Here is a 27010-nt window from a genome sequence, read left to right as displayed (position 1 = left end):
GAAAATGTGATGTGTCCATGTTGCCTTTCCTTTCACGAGCATTAGGCCTACCCACGCAAGTGAGGTACCATTTTTATCGGGAGACTTGGGGGAACACAGAATAGCAAAACAAGTGTTATTGCCCCTTGTCTTTCTCTACATTTTTTCCTCCCAAATGCAAGACAGTGTGTAAAAAAGACGTCTATTTGAGAAATGCCCTGTAATTCACATGCTAGTATGGGCACCCCGGAATTCAGAGATGTGCAAATAACCACTGCTTCTCAACACCTTATCTTGTGCCCATTTTGGAAATATGAAGGTTTTCTTGATACCTATTTTTCACTCTTTAGATTTCAGCAAATTAATTGCTGTATAACCGGTATAGAATGGAAACCCACTGCAAGGTGCAGCTCATTTATTGGCTCCGGGTACCTAGGGTTCTTGATGAACCTACAAGCCCTATATATCCCCGCAACCAGAAAAGTCCAGCAGACATAACGGTATATTGCTTTAAAATATCTAGCATCGCAGGAAATAGTTACAGAGTAAAACATAGAGAAAAATGCATGGTGTTTTTCACGTCAATTTTATTATTTTTTTATCTCAGCTGTTATTTTCTGTAGGAAACCCTTGTAGGATCTACACAAATGATCCCTTGCTGAATTCAGAATTTTGTCTAATTTTCAGAAATGTTTAGCTTTCTGGGATCCAGCATTGGTTTCACACCCACTTCTGTTACTAACTGGAAGGAGGCTGAAAGCACAACAAATAGTAAAAATGGGGTATGTCCCAGTAAAATGCCAAAATTGTGTTGAAAAATTGGGTTTTCTGATTCAAGTCTGCCTGTTCCTGAAAGCTGGGAAGATGGTGATTTTAGTACCACAACCCCTTTGTGGATGCCATTTTCAGGGAAAAAACACAAACCTTCTTATGCAACCCTTTTTTCTCATTTGTTTTTAAAAAAACGAGATTTTCACTGTATTTTGGCAAATTTCTTGGTCTCCTTCAGGGGAACCCACAATGTCCGGGTACCTCTAGAATACCCAGGATGTTGGGAAAAAAGGACGCAAATTTGGCGTGGGTAGCTTATGTGGACAAAAGGTTATGAGGGCCTAAGCGCAAACTGCCCCAAACAGCCAAAAAAAGGCCGGCACCTGAGGGGGGAAAGGCCTGGCAGCGAAGGGGTTATTTGAGGTGGGGGAAGGAAGTGGTTACCCCATCAAATGTTCTCAACAACAACTTCTCTGTGCAAAGTAGTTCCCTTGGTGTGCTATGTTGGTATCTCCAGCCATTTCCCCACACCTCGGTAGGCACAGATGGTTTTGTCGAGTTATGAGATAATACTGTTAAGAAAAAAGACGATAGTCTGGCCCTGCGGGCTTAATTGCATTAGGTGGCACCCCTGCGACAATGTCATTATGTCAGTAACATGTGTTCTGTGCATTCATCCAGATAACAAGAAATACTTAGCGAGAAAACTGTTAATAGCACAGAGCACAAAGTTCCAGAAAGAAGCAAAACCAAACGCTAGCCAGCATATCCTGGCATGAACGCAGATGGATTCAACAATAAACTGCTTCAAGCGGACCCTTTAAACGCTGGCTGGAAAGCAGGAGTCAGGGTGGGAAAATACAGCTCCTCTGTACAAGAGTGAATACAGGCTGTGCTGAGAAGAACAAGGGGGCAGTCACTGTTCCTCTGCCAAGCTGCTGCGAATTGATTCTTCTCGGCCCATTGGTTACGAGTAGTGATTCACTCGAGTAATTTACTCCCGGTGAGCTAGGTCTGCCCTCTGACATGGTCTTCTAATTTACGACCTGTAACAAAAACATAGTAAAAAGGCGCAGACTCCCAGGAGTGGGAGAAGAGACATGGCTGCTTCCCAGTGCCGTGGGGCTGGCTGCAGCATCGTCCTGTGTCACCGAGCCATCAGCACAAAAACATGAGAACCTGATAGCACATGATTAACAAGCATTGGTCCTGCAGGCCATGAGCCAAATCTTCACCATAACCACTGGCAATGTAGTTGAATCCATTTAGATTGTTTCACGTGGATATCCTTAAAATCTGACACAAACCATGGGTGGGAGGTATATCGAGTAATCTTTTGAAAAAGTAATGGTTACAATGTTGGCAGGTTCATTGCTGACAAAGGTCTCTTTCTATGTGTTCTTTCCTTCCTGTCTCATACCAGAAGCACGTAGCCCGCCCCCTGAAAACACAATGTGAGATGTTTTCAAATAATTTGTTGGAGATTTTGCCAAAAGCTGCTTGCAGGTGAGATCCGATTGGCTGCTTAGGTGACTGCTGAGAAGATGGATTGTATCTGTGGTGCTAAGCATTTACGTTTCTAGCTTTAAAAATGTCTTGTCTGTTCTTGTACCTAGTGCTTTCTTCACTGCTCGGGATAAAGAAAAGCATCAAGGAATCTTAAGGATGGAGTGTGGTGATGCCAGGTAAAGAGGAAGGAAAGATGAGGTTCAAGATAAATGAAGGCTGTTTGGTTCCAGATGGCATGTGGTGTCTTTTTGTCTCTCTGGAACACTTACTCTTGCAAAAGGGTGCCATACTTCAATGTTTACAGGGTACAGGCAGGGTCAGACTGGCCAGGGAATCAGGCAGTGCCCAAAGGGCTGGTCTCACAGGTCAGTGTGTGGGCTGTTTTTTTGCTGTTTTGGAGGCATATTTTACAGTCTGCTGAGACAGCTTTTACTGTTGATTTCCCTGATATTTAAATAAACATTGCCTGAAGTAAGCTCAAATCCATGCAGTCTTCCATACCTTGCAAAAACACACATACAGCTTGCCTCTACAGGTTGAAAACTGCCTCCAATTGTGAACATCGGCCACTTTTTTAGCTACTAAATTCACTAATGCGAGCCTCTTTTATTTTGGTGCCTAGGCCTATTTTCTGTCCAAGTCCAACCCTGGGTACACGTGGCAAGAAGATAATTCCATTTTACTCTCTGGGAGGGGAAAACCAGAGATGTCTCACTCTATCAGTTGTCCAAGTCTAAACCCATGGGTTACTATGTAACACAAATCTTAATTTATGTTAGTAAATCCCACATAAACAATTTGTGCAGGGCTGCGTTAAAAAGGAAAGCAAAAACGCAAATTGTTTGTAAATCTGGGCCAATGTGTGTGTAGGTAATGCTTTGCTGCTGCACAGATTGAGCGTGGTCATGAATATCTTTGTGCACACATAGCGTGAACTGTATCTGTCCCCATTTCTGATCAGTGGGCAAACTTGTGTCTGTAAGCATATGCACATATGTCCTTTTACATGAAAGAGAAGCATTACAGCTGCTGGTAACCATGCAACTGAAAAGGCAGGAATTAGAACACCACCACACAACTGCTAAAATACAACCACCCTGAATATCACCCTGCCATATCACCTGTAACAGGAAACCTTGACTGTTACTATTTACCACGAGCAGGGCAACCAAGGAAGGAAACTGTAAAACTTCTGAGAATCCTGAACTATAACACGTATACATATAAGAAGGCCAAATCACCACCTCCAAAGGAAATTTGCTTGCAAAATTATGGAAAGAGGCTAAACTCAAAAGAGGCTTTGTATCCACGTATAATAAAACTGTATCAGCTGTTACTGTTGCAAATTCTAATGCTATATGCAGGCCCACTGGAATTATGTGGTGGGGAAGGCCAAATTATGTGGCAATGTTCACAAAATTATATATCATAATGCAGGACTTTTGAAGACAATATTACTTCATTATTTTGTCATTTTTGCACATTAAAAAATCTAGGTAATGGTTTCACCTAAATGGAATTGGTTTAATACCTAAATACTGCAATTAGCAACAGAAAGGTGACTAGTTAGTCTTTGCACAAGGCATTCCACTGCACAGCAACACATGGCATCTTTTTTAGTCACTTTTAATCTGTTTGATCCGCAAACATTTTTGTCAAAATCTGAAAATGATGTAGCAGATGAAAGATTATGTGGCAACAAGTGTATCACATCCATATTAATTCAGAAAACAACATGGCTGCAGAATACCTGTAGATCATCCTTAAAGTAGAAATGCTGTAACTACCACTACAAATTGTAGTACCACTAGCGGAAGTAATGGGATTTCAGAACTGGTACAATTAGCACTGATAAAAGTATTAATTTTAATACCACTGTTGCTTTAAGTGGTATACGCAGTACTGCTATTGCAACTAGTGCCACTACTTGTGGTACTACTAATATTGCTGCTATTACTAATATTGGTAGTATATGGACTATTTAGTGGAAATTGGGCTATTAGTTGTGCAGCAAGCACAAATAATAGTTCCTCAATGATCCTCAGTGGGAACCAAACACCACCGTTGTAGCGCTTGAACATTCTAAATTCTACTCAAGGGAGGTGGAGTGGGCTAGGAATCACCAATCACTGACACAGAGGAATAACACTCAATAAATGATTGTTCAGTCAGTAACCTTTCTTTAAAAAAGGAGAAGTCCGTTTATTATACACAGACTACTAAAAACTACTAAATTACAAATATACATTGGCAGATGGAACATACCATAGATGACATTGTGCAACCACTGGTGACTCCCTAAAGGGGTCACCCAAACGTATCAAGAGTGTTCAAAGAGTCACGCTCAATTAAGGATATTACTTTGGCATGAATCATAATTGCAATGTTGATGGCTCCATAAAACATAAGCAATCTTCGTTAAAACCCAATTAAAACATTTATCAGAAATGAGTTTGTGCATTCTTTCACAAATTTGGCATTAGACTGTAATTATCAGAACAGCCCCTAGAAGGCACCACATTAAAAATAACATTTTGAAAAAGCATTGTAAAGTAACTATACATTCCGCCCCTAGATAGCATAACCACTTAAAATACAATTACAATGCATTCACATTTAAAGGCATTACAGTGTAACCATATTATCAGCCCCTAGAAAACATAGGGCCTGATTACGACTTTGACGGAGGGGATTACTCCGTCTCAATTGTGACGGATATCCCACCCGCCATATTACGAGTTCCATAGGATGTAATGGACTCGTAATTCGGCGGGCGGGATATCTGTCACATTTGAGACAGAGTAATCCCCTCCGTCAAAGTCGTAATCAGGCCCTATGTTTTCTAGGGGCTGATAATATGGTTACACTGTAATGCCTTTAAATGTGAATGCATTGTAATTGTATTTTAAGTGGTCACATTTGGGACGGAGTAATCCCCTCCGCCAAAGTCGTAATCAGGCCATAGTGTATTACACATTTTCAGGCCTTCCAAGCTTTTCAAAATGTTACTATACACAAGCCCTCTAGAAGACAAACTACTCCCAGATGTAAAGCAATCCTCCAGCCATGAGCGAGCTTAGAAATGACTTGGAAAGTGGTAAAGGTGATGATGTTGGGGTCTACACACTTTGGGGGTAGTCTCATCCTCCTAGGACCACCAAAGGCTGAGTTATGGGCAAAAATATGTGGCAATTGAAAGGTCCCGTAATGCATTATGGGCCGAGTTTCCCGAGTGCAGTGCATATTAGAAGAGTGCTTTTTCCACTGTGCTGGGGAGAGTGTTGAGGTTTTCATTAGTATTACTTTGTAATGCTGCCTAGCGCTGCATTGCCTTACATTTTTACCATGGGCACCACAGTGCTAGCTGATGTTGGAGAGCAGCACAGTGAGCCCACCCCTGGCTGCCCTCGCCAGCTCCCTGCACGGCCCGCACTCCTGTGTTCCGGCCGAGGGAGTCGGCAATCCTTTTGTTGTGCCCAGGCAGACGTGTCTGGTGGTGGCCACTTTCTGCTTCTCCCAGACATGGGCATGGGGAGCGGGGAGTGTTAGCCACATTGGGGGCGTGCAGCAGCATTTCCCCCCTTCCTCAATGAATGCCAAAGGCCCCAGGGATGGGGTCGTAGGCTTCTTTTGCTTCCTGCTCGGGGAGCATGACTGCGCTCCCCAATCTGGGGAATTTCTGGGAAGCGCAATTACGCTTCTCCGTAGCTGAGAGTACTCAGGGTCGTGGTCCCAGCCCCCTCCAGCATAAGTCTGCCCGAGGAAGGGGTCCCCCTGCAAGATATGAACACAGGTAAGGGGGCCTCAAGCATGCCCTCTGCCCCAACATGACAGGAACATCCTTCTTGAGCCAACCACCCGGGCCCTGATCCACTCCGGGGGGAGGAAATTGATGAAACAGCAGCGGAGCCCCACACACATTCAGAGAAAAATTAGGTCAATGGTTGGCAAACTTTAAAATGGCATAACTCAGGCCCCTTGGGCTGATTTGGATGGTCCTGTGCTCATTTTACTCCTGGTTGCAAGCTCTATCCATCAGTGCCAGTTAGAACAACTCTCCTCACCTCCAGAGCAGAGCAGTATTCCAAAAACTGGTTCTCCTGGCTCCCTGTACCAGTTTGCCTTTGTGGCTTTGCAGGTGGGTGCAGAAAAGTCCAGGGCTTCCCCCTTCTGGTCCTCAGGGTGAGTAAGAGGCCAGCTTCACTGGCCCTTGGGGAGACCCACTGGTCTTGGGGGGCAACTGGACAGAGTCCGGGGCCCTAAGTAGGGGTAAGGTGGTTCCTCCTTCCAGTTCTCCATGGCAGTCCCAGGATTCAGCAGTGCAATGGGTGGAAAATCCGCTGGCAAGAGAGAGCTTTTCCCTTGTGCAAGAGTTTATAAAGGAGAGAGAAAGGTTCCAGAAGACAGGCACCCTTAACCAATCCTAGAGTGCCACATCACCTCTCTACACCTATCCCAACTCTCATGCACAGCATGTTGGGACAATCCAAAATGGTGTAATCAAGGAGCCACTGGTCATCTCTGCTCCTGGGCTCTCCGCTCCACCCCTTACCTACATCACTGCCAGGGACTTGCACATTAGAATTTCAAAAGCGGCCCCTTGGTGGTTTGCCTTTAGCTGTCTGGGCACTCTCCTTTGTTCCGGGGGCTTGGGTAGGCCCATCCCTGGTGGAATGTGACAGCTAGGTGAATGATACAGGTCAGTCATTCCACCCCACACCTTTCCTCTTCAGGAGCAATGAGAAGTATTGCTAATTGCTCCTTTTGTGTGGGGGCAGCCGTTGTTCCTGCTGCTGGAGAAAAAGTAATTACTGGACACAGCAGGGTGACAACAGGCCTGGACTCTGCTCATGAGCTGAGCCAGGAAAATATGAAAACTCTGAATGACACACAAGATGTAAATCTATCAATTTGGAAGTGGCAAATTTAGATTTTCTCACACAGGTTATACTCTAATTCAAGACGTCAGTGGTCTCTGTAGGCCAAGGTGGAGGGAATCTACACTCTGAGGCAGTTCCCTCCCTATGTATATAATGGGATGTCACTATAGTTAAAATAGTAAAGCACACTGACTTTCCCTAATAGTGTACACTACCCTCACGAGGCCTATCCCAGGAGAATACCTTTCCCTGCAGAGTCCTCATTGTGCCAAGCTACCTGTGCGCTGTTACCAGGCTGCACACTACAATGATCTCCCACGCGCATCCTGCACACATAGGCACACGCATGTGCACTTGTGTTCACATGTAACAAGCCAAGTGCCGCTCACCCTTCCTGTGTCGCAGCAGCCTTATCTTAAAAGGCATACACTAGTGGAACATACGCGCAGTCCATTTACCGTGTGATTACCGTGGGTGAGACACCAGTAGTGAGGCTCACCCATAGTAAAAAGTCCAAAAAACGGGCGATCAAAAAAGCAAAAAATCTGGTCGTACTAATGGGGCAGAACCCAGTGCAACACTATTACTACCCCTATTCCTTTGCATGTATTGTATCTAATGCTTCTAATTCCAATAATGAAAATATATTATTTAAACTAGTACTACAACTACTTAAGTCCTGCTAGGATTATTGCTAATAGTGCTACCACTTGCAAAACTACAACTGTTCATTTTAATTTAAAAAAAATTATGTGTGCTCTTGCTGCTCAGTGGGTGATTTTGTGCTGTTATTATTGATAGTATTGATATATTTACCCACATTTGTACTAAAAGGTAGACTAAAATGACCAGTGCTAATAATAATACCACTGGTTTTATAGATTTTAGAATACATACTAACATACAATAATTAAAATCTAAAGTCAGCACAACAAAATTAAAATGAAACAGCAGTGTTCACAATGACGGTAAGTGAACATTTAACAAAATGCAAACAACAGACTGACTGTTGCTTGTTTCTTTTGAGGTTTATGAATGAATTATTGGCTTTTATATAGTGCACAGCTACTCAATGAGTGTCCCTGCGCTTACCACAGAAAATCGAATGGGTGGTTGGATGAGAGGTCGAATGGAGCAGCCAGATTAAAGTTTGAATAGGTGGGTTTTCAAGGACTTTTTAAAGTTAACCTCATCTGTAATGGATCTCAGTTGAAAAGGATCTAATTCCATATTTTGGCCCTCATTTCAACCTCGGCGGTCTTTTTCCAAGACCGCCGAGGTACCGCTGTGCTGAAGACCGCCAGTGCAGGTGGTTTTCCACGCACCGAATCATGACTGCTGGCAGCCCTCCGTCCTTTTTCGGACGGAGATCCGCCAGCAGCCATACTGGCGGTCGGCGGGGAAGTGGAGGCTGCTCTACCTCCACCGCCCCATCATCAGAACACCGCCCAGCGAATCCCAACCCAGGATTCGGTGTGGCGGTGTTCTAGTGACAGGGAGCTGGCGGCGGAGCAGCCCCCAGTGCAGGTGGTTTTCCGCGCACCAAATCATGACTGCTGGCAGCCCTCCGTCCTTTTTCGGACGGAGAGCTGCCAGCAGCCATACTGGCGGTCGGCCGGGAAGTGGAGGCTGCTCTACATCCACCGCCCCGTCATCAGAACACCGCCCACCGAATCCCAACCCAGGATTCGGTGTGGCGGTGTTCTGGTGACGGGGAGCTGGCGGCAGAGCAGCCCCCATGGATCCCGTCCCCTCCCGGAGGATCACCGGACAAGGTAAGGTGATCGTCCGTTAGGGGAGGGAGGTGGGAGGGTGTTGTGTGTTGTGTGCGTGCGTGGGGGTGTGCGTGTGAGTATGTAGAGGGGGTGTGTGAGTGCGTGTATGCATGCCGGGGGTGCGTTGTGTGTATGGGAAATGTGCGTGTGTCACTCTGTGTGCATGTCTGTATGTGTGCGGGTATGTGTTGAAGTGTATGTGTGCGTGTAGGGGGGTGTGTATGTTGATGTTGGGGGAGGGGGGTTGTGTATGTTGGGGGTGGGGGTGGGTAGGGGATCCTGCCACCTTTGGGGGGTGTTAGGGGGGATGGGGTGTGGGGGGAGGTCTCGGGTGGTGGAGGGGGTTGGGGGAGACCCCTATCAGTGCCAGGGAAGGAATTCCCTGGCACTGATAGTGCCTACCGCCATGGATTTTGTGGCAGTTCCAAACCACCCGAAATCCATGGCGATATGCAGGGTCCTGATACCGCCGGCGGTCTAGTGACGGCAGCCGGGCTGGATACCGAAGTCTCCAGCCCAGCGGTCGGAGTGGAGAAGTGGAGGATGACCATGGCGGTAACCACCATGGTCATAATTCAATTTTTTTTCCCGCCAGCCTGTTGGCGGTATTACCGCCACTTCTCCCCCACCCGCCAGGTTCATAATGAGGGCCTATGTCACTTAGTAGCCTCTTGAAAGTACTTCAGCTTTGCATGGAGATTTTTCAGTTTTGCACAGAGACAGGAAGGCCTAGGGGGTAGGTAAGACTGGTAACATGCTCCCATTAGTGTCAATGGGTTTGATGGACCAGTATCTTGAAGATCTTGTGACAATGTGTTCAAGAACAATGGAAACAGGGCAAGAAGAGGACATGATTGTCCGTACCAGAGGGAGACAAGAAACCAGGTTGACTTTATGCCCATTAGAACCTAAATCAGAGCAATACATGCCAGACAAGTGACAGAAAAGCCCAAAACACTGCTCTACGAAGACTATGGCATGAAAGCAATTAGGCCACTTTCCAGGACAAAACACATGACCACCACAGCTCGCATGGGATGCTCGATGGTCATACGTGGAGTGAAAGCTCAGGGAACTAGGACTGCCATCTTCCATTTTCTAATTATACTTAAAAGGTCCATGCCAGTGTGCCTTCTTTCATCATCCTTTCATACATTGCTGGCACTGGACAGGTTTCCATTTATAAATTCTGTATAGAGCAGCCACCAACTCTTGAAGCCTGTATGGCTTGGGTCCGAGGCCTTTCCTTTTAAGTCCCAGGGCCAAGCATTTTGTTCTTTCTCTCTTTCTATAGAATCACAGGTCTTATCAGCAGTCCTGGCTGCAGTGCTTCACTGTCAATGGGTGCAGGTGGAAAGCGCTGGCACTAGTTTTTGCAGACTCAGATTTATTTTTGATCATCAGACTCTGACCAAGATTAGGAGCGCGAAAGGCAGTAAAGGGGGAGAGAAGAAGGTAAAAAAAAATTAGGAAAACAGGGAGTCATGAAAAAGTCTACAAGAGTAAGATATAGAGACAAGGAGTGTAGGAAGGTGGAGGAAAGTGGCATTGTGTGTAATCAAGACTAGGCAACCTTGGTATCCGTGAACCACTGGCATTGGGCAGTACAAACGTCATGCTCCTAAGAAACATTGTGGACCTCTGCCCTTTTGCTTTCTGTTTACAAGCAATGCCAAGCTTACAAACTTTCAAAGATATACAGTTTTAAATAAAAAAGAAACATATCTCAAAAAGTAGGTGTCGCTGAAAAGAAGTCAGCAAACTCAACTTAGTGGTGCGAGAGCTGTTCAGGAATATGTTTTTGTTGTAAGCCCAAAGACAAAGGTTTGTAAAGCTGACAAACTTCACAGCATTGCAAAGATACAACAGTTGTCAGAACAACAAAACCAGTGTAATTACACTTTTCCAAACCACTTTTTTCTGGTTACTTGCCATACTTTCCACTGTGATCTCACTGCACAGTTTGCAACAGTATTTCTTCAGAACAATAAGGATCCCTCGACCACGCTAATCAATGGTACTGAGCGATGGCTGAAAAGTGCATATTCAAATGTACTGATGATAGCAATGTGAAAACTGTCTTCAGATTCCATTCATTAGAATACCTCATGTTGACAAAGGTTTGTTCTTGGTCCAATTAAGAGACGCCCAGTGCATTTCAATTTAGGTGGGAAACTAGACAGAGAAGAAGGGTTATGTTGTGTTACCTACTCCTAGGGTCCTTGGGATTAATAGGACTGATCCTCAAACCACAGCATAACTTTCGACCTAGGCACCCACAAGTGCACGAATTTGCCATGAAGAGTCTTTGTAAAGAATTGGACTGGTCTTTTTGGACCTCTGGGCACTGGCAGGCCACAATTTTCATACTCAGTTTGATTCTATTGAATAAAAAGCCACAGGAGTGGGATGTGACACTAGCTTCAAAAGTCTCTTTGTGTAGTAGAATGCATGTATAGTAAAAGAGCTGTTGTACTGTAAGTCTTTGACCTCCATGAATGGGGTAATATAAATAAAGGTGGGATTGGAAAAAATCATCATGCCTGATGACTGAAATCCCTGATATTGAGGGATGGGTCTGCGATTCCCAGCAGTCCTTAATACTTGCTACCAAACCAGGAAAGTAGCCATAATGATATATTTAGTAGGGGGAGAAGGCTGTTTGGTGCATGCACCTTTACATCCCCCACCACAGGCGCTGTTAATGTGGACACCGGATCTGCGCACTGCGAGTTGTGTCCATATGAGGTTATAGCCTGCCGTATCCAGTCCTTGCACATTTTATGAAAAGTATATTTTTCCGGGCCATTTAAGGCGCTGGACAGAACGACTGGAAGAAGGAAGCAGGGAGCAACTCACATCAGAGTCCAGATTCAGCCATATCAAAGATAGAAATTCTGTAATTTCAGTGACAAAATTAAATAACCGTTGAAGAAAACTGCGTGGGTGTATTCTCTCGAATCTGGATCACTATCCATCCTGTGGTTCACGGTAACTGGTGCCTTTTAAAAATGTGTAATTGATATTTGTCATATGGAAAGGGCAGTGGAGTTTACTGGAAGGTCAGCACTGAATTACCAGAAGTGAGGCGGCCATCTTGAGCAATATGCACTCTGTTCACCGAGAGTTTATCCCATTATGTGCCGGTGGCCGCCTTCCAAATTGCTATGTCTTTGAGGGGAGTTTTAGCAATGCATCAGCGGAAAAAATGGAAGGAATTTAACTGTGGTGCTTTCGGCCAGGCAGAAAGCGGAAAAAAATAGCTCAAGTGGAATCTCCCAGAGAAGCCCTTTTACCAGCAAGGGCTGTGGGTTACTTCCGTCAGATCCCATCATGAGAAAGGAAGGCGCCGCATTCACGCACCTCGTCTTCGATGTGCCCGTTTCCGTCACGCTCGTGGCTTTAAGTCGAGCAGCACTTCCAGAAGTCAAGGGAGACGGGGTGTAGATTACAAACACGATTCTGGCGGAGGGCAGTCTGCTTGACGGAATTTTGCAAGGAGCAGTAAAAGTATGTGAGCAGGTATCTCGAGGAAAACCACTCACGGCGCTGACGTGATCAAACACCTTGACTGCGGAAGTCAAACGCAAGTGCGGCAACTTGCTTTTAAGGCGTTTGTTAACAGAGCCTTGCCGTGTCGCGGTGTGAAATACATTGGTGTTCAAGAATTCCTTGAGGAAAAAACTTTGCCCAGAATAGAGTTTTTTAAACGTTTTTTGCTCGGAGCCCCATTATGGAAAATATTTTGAAGTCAGCCCCCTCTACAAACATTTATGACAAGGAATGGGGGAGCGGGAGGGGTAAGGCTGAGCGCAGTGGGTGAGAGTGTGAGATAATTTCAGGAGTATTTTTGTGTAGCACAAGTTCAGCACTAAACGTGAGAAGTATAAAAGAGCAAATATGTCACACAAATACAAAATTTGACCAAAAAACTCTAACCGATGTAATTATAGTGCTGGAAGCCCCTCACACTCCTTGGCCCCAATGCAACTGTACCTTCTGCAGTAATGATACCTGGAGCTCCAAGTAGCAGACTGGGTCTCTGCCTTTCCCCCATGCCTGGCCATCAGTCCAGTCCTGAAACAACTGTCCATTTCAGAAAAAAATGAGTGCTCACATGTAGCCCCACTTTGCAGAAACAAATTCCTCAACTCTAATGCTAGCAAGGCCCTGTGCTACCATTAGTAACACAGTCATGGTTCAATCATGGGCGCAATCTTGTCCCTTACCCCTTCTGTCATCTCTCCCAGGCCTAAGCTAAGCTGTCTCCTATGCTGAAATAACATCTGCATGCTGAAGTGGGCAGGCTCTGTCGGGACCGATGTGTCTATGTTTTTTAATTTCACAAAACCATTTCTGATACTTTTTGTTAAAAACGTATCAAACATCCCTGAATGGTTATTTTGGACCTTGCAGTGCCTTTGGGTAAAAGTGAAAGGGAATGGGGTGGGGCACTCATGTTGTGAAGCCGAGAATGGACAGAGAGGTAAAGACGAAATAGGCCTTCTCACCAAAGTGTCTACTACCTGAAAGAAATGTAAATGCGTGCAATTGGTTAATCACCAAATGGAAGGGGTGCTTGGGACCCAGTATAAGGCTTAATTGATGGAGTCACTTGAAGTTTCTTGATGACAAGTGACATAAGTGTGTTGAGTTCTGAAAAGTGTCCCTTTAATGGACACTTATAAAAATGCTAGCACTAGGTACAGTCTGATTACCTATTGCTAAATATATGCTTTTAAAGCACTTGTTTTATACTAAGCACTAAACCCAGAGCCACTGGAATTATGTGATTCTGTCGCTTTTTCACATTACATTTGCCACATAATCCATCATTGTAGTAAAGTACCCTCTTTTTGCCATGGTTACTTCCATTTTCTGCCTGATGTTTGACTGTGTTCACTGGGATCCTGCTAACCAGGACCCCAGTGATTATGCTCTCTCTCCTCTAAATGTGGTCACTGCATACTGGTAACCCAGTATTTCACCCAAAATTGACATACTGGTGCCCCCATATAAGTCTCTAGTATATTCCAGGGGATCCCAATGGGCTGCAGCGTTTTTTGGCCACCCATAGGAAGCCCATGCAAAGGGTTCTGCAGGACTGCCATTGCAGCCTGCGTGAAAAGGTGCATGCGCCCTTTCACTGCCATTTACACTGCACAAGGTCACTTATAAGTCACCCCCTAGAGCAGGCCCTCCAGCCCTGAGGGCAGGATGCAGAATACCTGTGTTTGAGGGCACCCCTGCACTAGCAGAGGTGCCTCCAGGACCATTTTCCCGGACCTCATGAGTACGGGGACATCATTTTACGCGTGTACTGGACATAGGTCACTACCTATGTCCAGCTACATAATGGTAACTCTGAACATAGGCATGTTTGGTATCAAACATGTTGGAATCATACCCCAAGGCTTTTGCAAGCATTGGTTGTATGATTCCATGCACTCTGTGGGCTCCTTAGAGGACCCCCAGTACTGCCATTACAGTCTTCTGAGCTTTTCCAGGCAGGCAGCCCCAGCTGCTGCCACCTCTCGGACAGGTTTCTGCCCTTCTGTTGCTCAAGCAGCTCGAGTGCAGGAAGGCAGAACAAAGCATTTCCTTTGGGAGAGGGGTGTTACACACTCTCCCTTAGGAAATAGGTGTTGCAGGCTTGGGAAGGGTAGCCTCCCCAAGCCACTGGAAATGCTTTGAAGGACACATTTGGTGCCCTCCTTGCATAATCTAGTCTACACTGGTTCAGGGACCAGGCAGCGCCATTTTCCGCTAACTACGAGCTTTGCGTGTGCCAAGGCTTGTTAGCAGAATCCAGCAATGCAAACGAGACTGCAATCATCCATCCAGCGTGGGACATCATCTGCACCAACCTGGAATCTACATCCATCTTCTTGGGTGCAATACTGACTGTTGTTCTTCACCGGTGGTTCTCCTTTTGCACCTTCATCCGGGTTAGCAGGGGCTCCTGTTCTCCCTGGAATCCTCAGTGCTTCTTGGACTTGGTCCCCTTCTTCCACAGGTCTTCAGGTCCAGGAATCCATCATTGGTGGCTTGCAGTCTCGTCTGGTTCTTGCATAATCTTCTTTCTTGTGTTCTTGTGTGTTCTAGGAAAGGTACTGTGTTTTACTCCTGCTGCCTGGGTTCTGGGGTGGGTTCTATTAACTACCTTTGGTGTTTTCTAATACTCCCAGCACCCCTCTACACACTACACTTGCCTAGGTGGGAAACTGACATTCGCATTGCACTTTCTTAGTTTATGGTTTGTGTTCCCCCAGGAACAAATGTAATAATTGCTGCATAATTTAGTGCTTCCCTGCCACACAATTCCAGTGGCTCAGACTAAATCAATCTGCATGAGGCTATCTTTGACTGTGGCTATCTTTGACTGTGTGTAATACACATTTAAAATAATAATTTTCATATTCACATTCACAGTGCTTTCTGTTACAGGCTGGGACCTCGTAGCACTATATATACAAACAAGCTTTTTTTCTCCACTTCGCCCACTAGATTAACTTCTGTAACTCTTTGGCCTCACACACAGACATCTGAAGAGATTGCATTAACCATTTGAGTTTTCATAAGTATTAACTTGAAATTATTTTTCATTTAAGATGTGCGTTATTTTATCTGCAGTTACCTGCACGTAAAAAAAAAATCAGGAAAAAATAGGTACAGAATATTTCATTCTTTTTAATCATGCATCCATTAGTTACTAATAATGGCATTATTCCTAGTCCTAGTCCCTCGCCTTCCTTATTAACCAATGAGGCCCCTTGCTTCTCTGGGACCCCTGCCTTCCCAAAAATAAAATGCCTGGCTCCTGTACATAAACAAGCCAACCAGAAACTCAGTTGTCCTGTGCCGGGAGGGCGGGAGAGAACTATAAGGAAAGTGAGGGAGTAGGACTAGGAGTAATGCCATTATCAGTAACTAATGGACGCATCACCTCCCACCCCTCACTCGCCTTTCTTATTAACCAGTGAGACATAGCAAGTAAAAACAGAAACAGACAACTGAGTTGCAAGATCCCAAACTTTAATAAAGCTTCCAAATCAGACACAGAAACACCTCTATTCCCTCATAGAAGACAAAACCCTGTGACTCAATACATTATCTAAACATTCCAACTCAGCAATCTGATAGTGTCGAACAAATGTGGAAGGAGTAGACCAGGTTGCTGCACTACAAATATCCAAGATGGAAGCCCCCTGCAATCCAGCCACCGTTGCCGTCATACCACTTGTGGACCACCCCTGAATCCTCTGAGGAGGAACCACACCCTTCACGTCATATACCAACAAGTCCAGAGACTGGATCCACCTACTCATAGAAGCAGGACCAAAATTCACAAACAAAGAGTCCCCTTTCTGGAATGACTTAACAATCTACCACAGCAAGTCCCACAGCACATCCAACTAAGGTAATCTGCACCCCACCTCGAAGGAAGGATGAGGACAAAAAGCAGGCAGGATCACTTCCTGGTTCACATGGATAGCAAAATTGACCTTCGGGATGAAGGAGGGAACCTGAACCAGGACAATCCTATATGGAAAAACCCTGCAGAAAGAGAACTTACAGGACAAAGCCCCCACCTCCCCTTAGCGTCTGACAGACGTGATGGCACCAGAAAACAAGATTTAAATGTCAAAAGCTTCAAATCAACCCCCTCAAGGGGCTCAAAAGGAGGCCCAGTCAAGACATCCAACACCAACTGGAGATTCCAACTAGGAAAAAAACAAACCTGTCTAGGAAACAAGTTCACCAGACCCTGAAAAAAACCTCAGCATCAATCCCCCTTGTCCTTCAAATTCGGCCAAGGACCATGAAATGCCAGAATCGCAGCTCATTGCACCCATAATTTGGCCACCGACAAACACATGCCGGCCCTATCCTGCAAAAACTGCATCACCAAAAACAAAAAGGCCACCATAGGAGCCACCTGTTTCCTCACACACCAAGAAGAAAAGACCTTCCAATGCCTGGCATAAGAATGTAGAGTGGATGATCTCTGAAAAGCTTACAAAGTCACAGCCAGCTGCTCCGGAATGCCCAGATCAGTCAAACCCCTCTGGTTAACCTCCATGCCGTCAAACGCAGTGTCCTCAAGGACCCCAGAGAGAGGCTCGGAAAAACCAGAGGAGATGGCTGAACTGGAAGAACCTACTCCACCTCACTCTTCCACAATTGCAGACAGGGGAATCAATTTCCTCAAGGCCAAAGTGGGGCCACCAAAATCACTTGAGCCCACTCCCGCCGGACTCGCACCAGGAAAGAACTGACCTGACCAACTGAAAGGGTCGGAAGGCATAGAGGAGACCCCCAGGCCAACGACAAGTCAGTACATCCACCACCCAAGCCAGAGGACACCAACACTGGGAACAGTACCTCCCCACCTCCACATTCCCTGGTGAAGCAAACAGGTACACCACTGGAAGACCCCTACCTCTGTACCAGTAATTCGAACAGAGATGGGTGAGGGAGAAATCCTTGGAGGATGGAATCTACCTACTCAAAAGATCTGACTTGACGTTGTCCACCCCCCTAATGTACAGGTCATGAAGGGACATTACTGAAACCTGAGCCCACAAGAAAATGTCAGAGCAATCAAATTCAGAGTTCTGGACCTGGTACCCCCCTGCCTGTTGATGTACACCATGGTGACCTGGTTGTCCGTTTGCACCACACCTCCTTCCCCCTTAGGAGCCCCTGAAAGTGCACCAGAAGAACAGTATTCAACTCCCTCCAATTCGAAGACCTCTGCGACTCCTGGAGAGACCAAAACCCCTGAACCTGCTCCAACCCAGCCACGCCCCCACCCGTAGAGACTGGTGTTTGTCATAACAATCACCTGAGCCGGAGGGTAAAAAGGAATCCCCTTGACCAGATGCAACCTCTCCAGCCACCACATCAGCTCCCTGTGGTTTGGATGTGCCATAGGAAGACACTCCTGAAGACTGAGAGTCCCAGGAGACCACTTGGAGAGAATCCAGTTGACCAGACAGTGCAGGTGAAACCTGACCCAAGGAACCAGAAACACAGCTGATGCTAAATGGCCATGCTCCCATAACTACTCCAGCGCCTGGGGAACCTTCTGAGCCACCAAAGACAGCACGTGATCCTGCAGGGTGATCAATTGCCTCTCTGACAATGTCACCAACCCTTCGAGAGCCATAAGCGAGCCTGGATGAACACCAATTCCTGAGAGGGGCCAAAATCTGACTTGACCCAGTTTATCAAAAATCTGTGCTCCTAAATGACCTGCAATACTCTTGATACATGAACCTGCAACTGGGCCTCGCTTGGGGCATGAACCAAGAGATCATCCAAATAAGGATGCACGAACACCCCTTCCTTATGAAGGATTGACATCAGAGGAGCCAGAACCTTTGTAAACACCCGAGGTGAGGACTTGACTCCAAAGGAAAGAACACAGAACTGGAAATGTTAGTCCCCTATCTCAAACCTTAGGAATTTTTGACAAGGCACCGTGACAGGGACATAGAGAGAGGCATCCTGCAGATGCATGGATGCCAAAAAATCTCCTGGACCAATCAGAGGGATAATCACCTGAACAGTCAACATCCAGAAATGAAAAGTTTTGATCCATGAATTGACCAACTTGAGACCCAGCACAAGGTGAAAATCCCCAGACACTTTCTGAACCAGAAACAAGATGGAATAAGTCCCTTCTCCTCGTTCTGCCAATTGGAACCCTGGAGATGGCCCCTTTCTGTAATAGGTCCTGGACCCCATCTAGAAGGGTTGAATACTTTATTCTGGAAACTGGAACTGGCGTCGGCCAAGCACTGGTATATTTATCACAATGTCACAATGTTCTGCACCCACTGGTCTGTTACACCCTGCAGCCAAACGGACAGGAAATGGCACAGCCTACTTCCAATTGGCAATGCTCCCCGGTGCAGTGAATGTCAGGAGCCCTTCTTGGAGGCCCCCTTCTGATCTGGAACAGCATTTTTGGAGAAATACGTGCCTGAAGCCCTGTCTTCCTAGAGGAAGAAGACCGGGACTCATACTTAGGGGAGGACTTATAAGCCTTCTTCCAGCCTTTGACTAGCAGAGGAACTCCCTTTATAAGGCAACACATGTTTCCTTTCTTTAAACACCTTAGAGATCATGGCTGGCAACTGTTTCCCAAAGAGCGCTTTACCCTTCAATGGAATCCTCATGATGGTTGGCCTTTTCCACAGGATCTGCCTTCCATTGCCTCATCCACAGGGAATGTCTGGCAGCAATTAAGGCCCCTAGGTCATAGCAGAGGTGTGTCAGCCATCAGAGGAATTATCAGCCAGCAATCGCACCTGCTGTTCCATCACCGCCAATAAGTCAGAACACTCAGACCCCTCCTGAACTACCACAGCCAGTTTATCAAAGTCTTGCACCAAGAATTGGGCAAAATAGGTACAGAAACGTCTAGCTCTCAACTCTAAATTCTGAACCCAAATGCTTTCTTAAGACTAGAGTCCACCTTCCAGTCAGTGGCATCAGCAGGGGCACAGTCCTTTGGATTGATAGCCATCTTCCCAATCAAAGTGGCTAGGATCGAATCCAGCGGAACGGAATGGGGAAGGGCATCCTCCCCTTCCAACAAATACAGTTTTTGGAGAGACCGTGGAACCTGAACCATGTCTATTTCCTTCCATTCCCGGAAGACCATATCTTTAACTGGACCCTGGAAGGGCATGGCAAATCGATAAGGAGTAACATACTGAGGAAACAAGGTAGATTCCATCTCCGATGACTGAAAAGAAGGAAACCCCAGGTTGTCCCTCACATGAACAAGAATGTCCCACACCTCCCCACAGGAAACATACTTCCCTCCAGATGAAGTAGAAGGAGCCTCACATTCCGAGTCAGAGAACCCAGCGTCCACCACCAATGTCTTAGACTTGGTTGACTTCTTGGGGCTGCTTAGGATGAGCCTGAATAATCCTCATCACTGCCACCTCAATAATGTCCTGCACCTCATCCGTAGACATGAGAAGCGCACTCCACCTCCATATGTCTGGGAGTCTGGAGACCTCTTCCTAGGAACAGGGACATCCTCCTCTGAGGAAGAAGTGGTAGAAAGGACAGGTTTTCTCTTTGTAGCTCTCTTGCCCTCCATTTTACAAAAGAAATGCCCAAAGCACCACTTCCTGCCTTAAATAAGAGACAAACCCTTGCCATACACCAATGGGGAAATGCCAGCAAAACCACTGCAGCCCCCAATCACAGCCCCCTTTAATTCCTCACAAAATGGAATAATAGTAGAGGGGAAAATGCTCCAGAAGACACGTCCTGTCCTGCCGAGGAGCAGACCCGGAAGCGCAGCCCCAGCCTCAGCTGGCCCCTCCCAACTTTGTCACAGCATCTGCCAGCAATTTTCCAGGAGAGCTGTGCTGCCCAAAAAGAACGCCGCCAAGCTGGGAGACCAGTGCAGGGAGCACTGCACCCCACCGAGATCCAGCACTGACCTCCAGGCCCCGCCATGGAGGAGGAAAAGAGGAAAGTCTCCTGGGAGACAAAAAAATAGGAGGGGGAAGGGGCGTTTGAAGTTTTATTATTGGGAAGGGAGGGGTCTCAGGGAGGCAATGGGCCTCATTGGTTAATAAGGAAGGCAAGGGAGGGACAGGAGGTAATGTCTTTGACCCTGCCATATACTTCAGCTGCTGCTTGTAAACAAAGGCAGACTGAAAATGCGGTAAATAAACAAATTCATGCTTCCAGGCGATTTTAATTTACAAGTTCTTACTGAAGCATTTGCGGCCTCCTGGGAACATGGCCACGGTTCCCCAGGGCTGTGTCACCCACAGTGTGAAGACCTCTGGCCAAGAGGCTCTCTGCAACCTTATCTAAATGGTGCACAGGCCCATGCACTTGGGTGTGCACCCTGAGGAATATGAGCCTCTTGGGGAACATAACATAACATAACATAACATAGAGCTAAGAAGCCCTTTGTGTGGGAAGTCACCCCTAATATCTGAGTGACAAGTGAATCTATATGTGCATGAGGGTATGCTGTCATCACTGCCCCTGTAGACACACAAGAGATGACTGGACAATGTCTGGAAAGCTTTTCAATTTCCTTTCTTTAATGATCGTATAGTAATAGGTGTCATTGACAACCAATTGGAATTCAGGAGAAAGGTAAAAATCTGGCATTTCCCTCGCTAAACTACACGTATTAAACAGATCAGATTTACCCAATACTACTAAATTGTGATTGGATTTATATAGTGCTTACTACCCTTCCCAAGGCGTTGAAGTGCTTCGTGGCGAGTAGCAAGCTGCTCAGGAACCCAATGTTAGTGATTAATCCAGTGGTTAAATGTTGGTTATTGTGAATAGTCATGTGCTCTCAAGAAAAAGAAAAAAAACAACATTGCATGCATTTATAGGAATATAAACGATTTAGGGCCAGATGTAGTAATTTCCGAATCGCAAATTCGGATGCAGAATGGTGTCTCAGACACCGTCTGCGAATCGCTATGGGGTCGCAAAGACCCACCTCGTTAATATTAATGAGGTGGGTCACATTTTGTGACCCCATAGCGATTCCCTGCACTCACAGGGATGGTGGCCTGCTGGAGACAGCAGACCTCCATGTCTGTGACTGCTTTTTAAATAAAGCAATTTTTTTTTGTATTGCAGCCCGTTTTCCTTAAAGGAAAACGAGTTGCAAAACAAAAAAAATAACGAAACCATTTGGTTTCGTTTTTTTTAGAGTAGGCAGTGGTCCATTTGCGGGTCGCATTCACATTTTGTGAATGTGCATTGCGATGCGCATTTTGCATGGCGCAAACTGCGATTTTCGCAGTTTGCACCATGCAAAATTCTTGCTACATCTGGGCCATGGTCATTTAGCAGTACTGATGAAAAGTAGACAACATATACAGCAACAATCCAAAGGGAATGGATGCCATGGCAAAGAATTAATAAACTCAGTTTCCCTAAACAAGCCATTCACAGAGCAGCACCAAATAAGGCTCAAATACCCTACACCCAAGGAAATAGGCTCTATTACCAGCAGCAGCCACTGCAAATGTCAAGGGGAGGGGTGGGCGGGGGGAAAGGGTTATGGGATGGGGCAGGAAATAAAATAATAATTGAAAAAAGCGTACCTTTACTGCTGCCGCCACCTCGCTCCTCCTCCATCGATGGTGTTGGTCCCTGGGACACCAGCACAGGCTCCCCAGGCAATCCTGGCACTGCTCTCATACTATACCTAGCATGACAGCTGTGTCAGAATTGGTCTGAGCGGTTTGGTCTGCCACTCAGACTGTGAATGGGAGCCTGTGCAGTTTCTCGAACCCGGCTGTGCAACGCAGGCGAGTTGGAGAAACCTAAGTGTGCATGTGCGCACTTAGGTGCACTCCACTCCCTCTCCTCCCTCCCATGGTCAAGCCCCGCCCCTCCCTGCACATAGTGGTGGAGCCAGCGGCTGAAAAATAAAACAATAGTAAAATATCATTTTATTTTTCAGCTTCTGGCTCAGTGGGTGGGGTGATGCTTCTTCGCGATTGTGAAGGAGCCACCCTGTCTATTACTACAGAGATACATTAGATTCTTCCATTCTATTTGAGAAGTATTGCACATTATACCTTGTACTTGAACAAATACTTATACTCCTATCTTATAGCTCCAATCCTCTTCAGCCGAGGTTCCTTTGATAGACTTTCAGGGATTCCATAAACTATATGATGAAGCCAGAACAACAGGCGGGTCGACTTTGGACAGGAACAGATGGGGACATGGGTGATGTAGGGTTGCTGTTCACCACTATTGCAGACTAGATGGGTTTTGGGGTGGTTGTTTCCTACTCTGTGCAAGATTTGCTGCAGTTGCCCACGATACACATAAGGGAATCCTGGCAAACCCCTGAAAACAAACACGTTAGTTAAACTAGTGGCGTTCACAGAGCGGGAAACTGATATCGCTCTTGTACAGAGTATTATGTAGAGACTGCCCTAGGTGAGTACTTACAATTAAAGACAAATGGGATGTGGCATGCGTGACCCAGCTATCCGATAAAGAATGCAATAGAATGATGAGGTATAAAAAGGAAGTCAAAACCTGCCAGATCAGGGCTATTCAATTTAAATACTTGAATATGACCTATCTTATTCTTGTTGTACTGCACAAAAGATATCATACAGCCGTACATGTTTAGCGAAAGGCCAGGCCTTCCCTGCAGATTCAATGTTTACCAAATGGAAATGTGGAGAGGTACAGACATACTAAGACTGGGTGGTAGTTACACCACAGATGGCAGTGGGTATTAAGATACAACTAGATGTTAAACCATATCGTAATTTGAGGCGGCCTTTGCCGGTGGGGCCCACAGGCACTCATTTTTGGGGACTGCCCCCTATTTCTTCTTATTAGACTTTGAGAACAAGAGAGGGAAAACACAGAACGGGGAAAGGAAGAGCAAAAGAAAGATGAAAAAACTGCCACAAAGGGAGAAGGCAGGGACCAGCAAAGAGTGAGATAAGGGGCTGGGGGCGTCTGGAGGTGGGTTAAAGAAGCATGAGGTGGATTCAAGGCTATGCATTTGGCACGCTGCCATTTGATAGTAGCCGCAGGGGCTTTTGAGCAGAGCTTTTGGGCAATGGCCCTCAAGATAAGCACTGAAAAATGTATACTGGGTTGCACCCACGCTCAAAGAAAAGACACCTACAAAACTGCCTTCAGTTGATCATTGGTGAAAAGGAGAATTTATTTTGATGGATGCGAGCAATAAGATCTGTCTTCGACCTCTAGGGTGAAGATTTAAATTGTTAAGTTGCTGGATAAGGAAATTGGAATGTCCATGGTAAGCACAGACTCAAAGCGGGCCAAAGACCTGGAGTGTTGGGGAGAACTGTGAAGAAAAATCTTGATTGATGATGACCCCTGCCTCCATACTGGCAAAACAATGTCGTTGTCTGTTCTTAAGGAAAGAGTGAAGTGTGTTAATGTGGGCTTGTCAATAATGGCTGAGCTGGACAATAACTGCACCTATTGTGAATTGTGTAATCATAAACAAATGCAACTGAGTGTATTACCAGAAAATGTAATGAAATGTTATTAAGAAACTCTGGAAATGGGCTACCCTAATTTTTGTTGTTCTATAAGACAATTGAAAGGTGCAGTCAGGCAGCACAATGGCGCTAAGTAAAGCAGAAAATGAATGCACTGAAACAGCCATGAAAAAACAGCACCAGGAGAAAGAGACACATAAAAACATGGTGATTATCATTGTGGTTAGGAAGGAATTGCAACAAGCACCGGCAAATCCAATAGATCGAGGGTGGCTTCCATCCTCTTGGCTTTGCCAGTGTGTGTTTTGTTTTGCTATGATTTTTTGTAAAACTCTACTGTTAGGGAATCTGTTCGGCCCCGTCAATCTAGAAAAACAGCATTGGCTAAAATCAATCATATTTTTATGTTCTCAAAAGGCATACCTTGTAATAGAAGTTCCCAGCTGAAGGAAATTACTTTGTTTGTGGAGATGCTCCTGAGAGAGCAGGATGACATCACTCAGGGTAAAATTAAACCATAACTGAAGTGGATTGACGCACCGCCCCATGCTAGACGCTTTAGTGGGTGGGTGGAGGAAACATATTAATGACAGACAAAGAGCCAGATTGATAAAACCATATATGTATAAATTTACTAAAATCAAAAAGTCTTGGTTAATGCCAGACCTAAACATCCCAGCAAACCCATATTTTAAAGAGCGCTAGGAAAACCGCAAAAGAGTAGCAGCTGTGAGACTGGCCCTGGCAAAAAGCATCACAACTGGAAGCAAAAGAAGAAAAACATAATCTGAACTACTATTGGAAAAATATTGGAACTATACACTAACCTTGTGAAACAAGTGTTGGCTAAGGGATTAGTGGATGACTGGTTGAATGTATTAGAACCAAGGAAGGAAAGGGGAGGAATGATCACAGGAGAAAGGGAACAGATGCACTCTAAACCAATGCTTCTTAATAATGCAATTGGCTTGCGGATTGTGAGGTGAATCCCACTCTGTTGTTTAGACTCCCCACCTCAATTTCCTCTTTTTTTCATTTTTTGACCTAGAAGCATGGTTATTAGTTCGGATGATTTCATTTGATACTTGAGACCTTAGGCTTCTCTCTTTCTTTGTCAGGGGAATAGCAAGGGGTTGTAATGTTACCAATAGGCAGGCTGTAGATTCACAGGCACTAAAATAGCCACCTTGGTTTAAGGGTTAAGAAAGTGACTTCTATTACTACCATCTGCAAGTCGAGTCCGGCTATTTAACCACAATTGTTATCAAGCTAGTACTTGAAATCTGAGGACTACACTGAGACCTAGAGGCTGATGCTTTTCAGTGAAAGAAAGGACACCAGCTCGTCATCTCAGACTGTTTATAAGCATGGTATTAAAACTTTTAAAAAAAAAGCTAAACATGTTGTTGTATGTTTGGGAGACAATGATTTGCAGAAATATTCGTGTGCCACCAACAACTGAGATAAGAAAATCTGAAGAAAGGCATCAGAGAGGGTATTCCAGGGGAAAGAAAAAATCTCAGAAACAACAACAATAATTTAGTTCTGCAATGTTATATGTTGTTCTCCACATGGTGCATCCAACCCACACTCACATCCATGATGCTCAACAGTGAGAGAGAGAGAGAGAGAGAGAGAGTGTTTGCTTTTTTTGTTTGTATGTTTTTTGTTTTTTGATTCAGTGATGAACTTCATAACAAAGGAGTGGGCTTCACATGCCGGAGGCCTCTTTATTGGATGGAGGGATTTCCTCCATGCTCTAGGTGAAGTCTTGGCCCAAAGAAACTCATCATCAGGTATTGTTATATTATTCCTTCACTTGGTTGATTTCATCTGATATCTCAATAACTATAAAATAAAGACTTTCACACAAGTTGCTATGTTCCATGCTCATATATTCATTGTTAGCAGGTCCCTGACAAGAAAGGGGCAGCCCAGTTTGTCTGCAAGCAACGTATTTCTTTTGATATGAATAGAGGAGTCTGCATAGCTGGGTCTCAAGACGTATATCATTCACATCAGGGATCACCTGGTCTTCCCTTAATTTTACTTGGTCATAATCACCTCATATCCGAGAACAGTGATGTTCTAAGTGGTTTAATTTTGTAATGAATGGAGCACTTCTACTATCCCAATTATGACCAAGAGGTAATGTAAGCTTGTTTAGAGAGCAAACATACAGGTCAATGAATGAGGCAAAGCAGATTTTAGTAATGTGGTGAGGAGGGGGCAGGTGGAGCCTCCCATAACCCTCATGTTTCCATCTGGATTTGGAAAGCCTAGGGTTCATGTTTAGGAACTGTGCCACATTCCTAGCTGAGTGAACATCAAAGATAACCCTGTATCTGATTTTTGTGGCCATCTGGTGGTGGTTCACTATGCACCACCCACTTCCTGCCTTGCAAGCAGACTGAGAAACCCATGGCTCTTCTTAATCTCTAGCTATATCTTCAGCTGCAAAGAGATCTTCTACCAAATGTTGAAGCTTTAATAAGGACCTACAGTTATACTGACTCACAATATCATTTACCAGCGCAAGTAAAGGTGTTTTGAATATGAAATCTATACTGCTCATAAATGCTTACCTTCACAACATGTCGGTAGTGATTATCGAGGAGTACAAGTACAGGCGAATATTATTGACCTCAATGATGTAACATGCAAATGTGTAAAGATACCATAGAATCATAGATGCTCTGGAGAATTTGTTTCCCAGTGGCTTAAGCAAACCTACTGCTGTCTTATCCATCCCTTGGGTCCCTCAAGGTGTTGATGTGTCGCCTGTAGAGTCCCTCCCAAGCAAAAAGCTTTTACTGAGCCATTCCTCTTTCTCTATTCTGGGAGGTGAGCTACTTACCAACACAAGTGAACCATCTGAATTAGAGGATCCTCACAACCAATAAACAAATGCACTCCACATGCACTGATATTCTCAGTCACTCTCCTGCAGGCAGACCACTAATCACTTACCTTCAGATGCAGTCATCCAACTCTGTGCATGCTCATCACAGAGCCATCTGATTGACTAAGAAATACAAACGTCACTCCCTAAATGGTCCTAGAAAGAATGCCA

Source organism: Pleurodeles waltl, chromosome 9 (genome assembly GCF_031143425.1).
Source record: "Pleurodeles waltl isolate 20211129_DDA chromosome 9, aPleWal1.hap1.20221129, whole genome shotgun sequence".
Lineage (NCBI taxonomy): Eukaryota > Metazoa > Chordata > Amphibia > Caudata > Salamandridae > Pleurodeles > Pleurodeles waltl.
Note: the sequence above shows the minus strand (reverse complement) of the source record.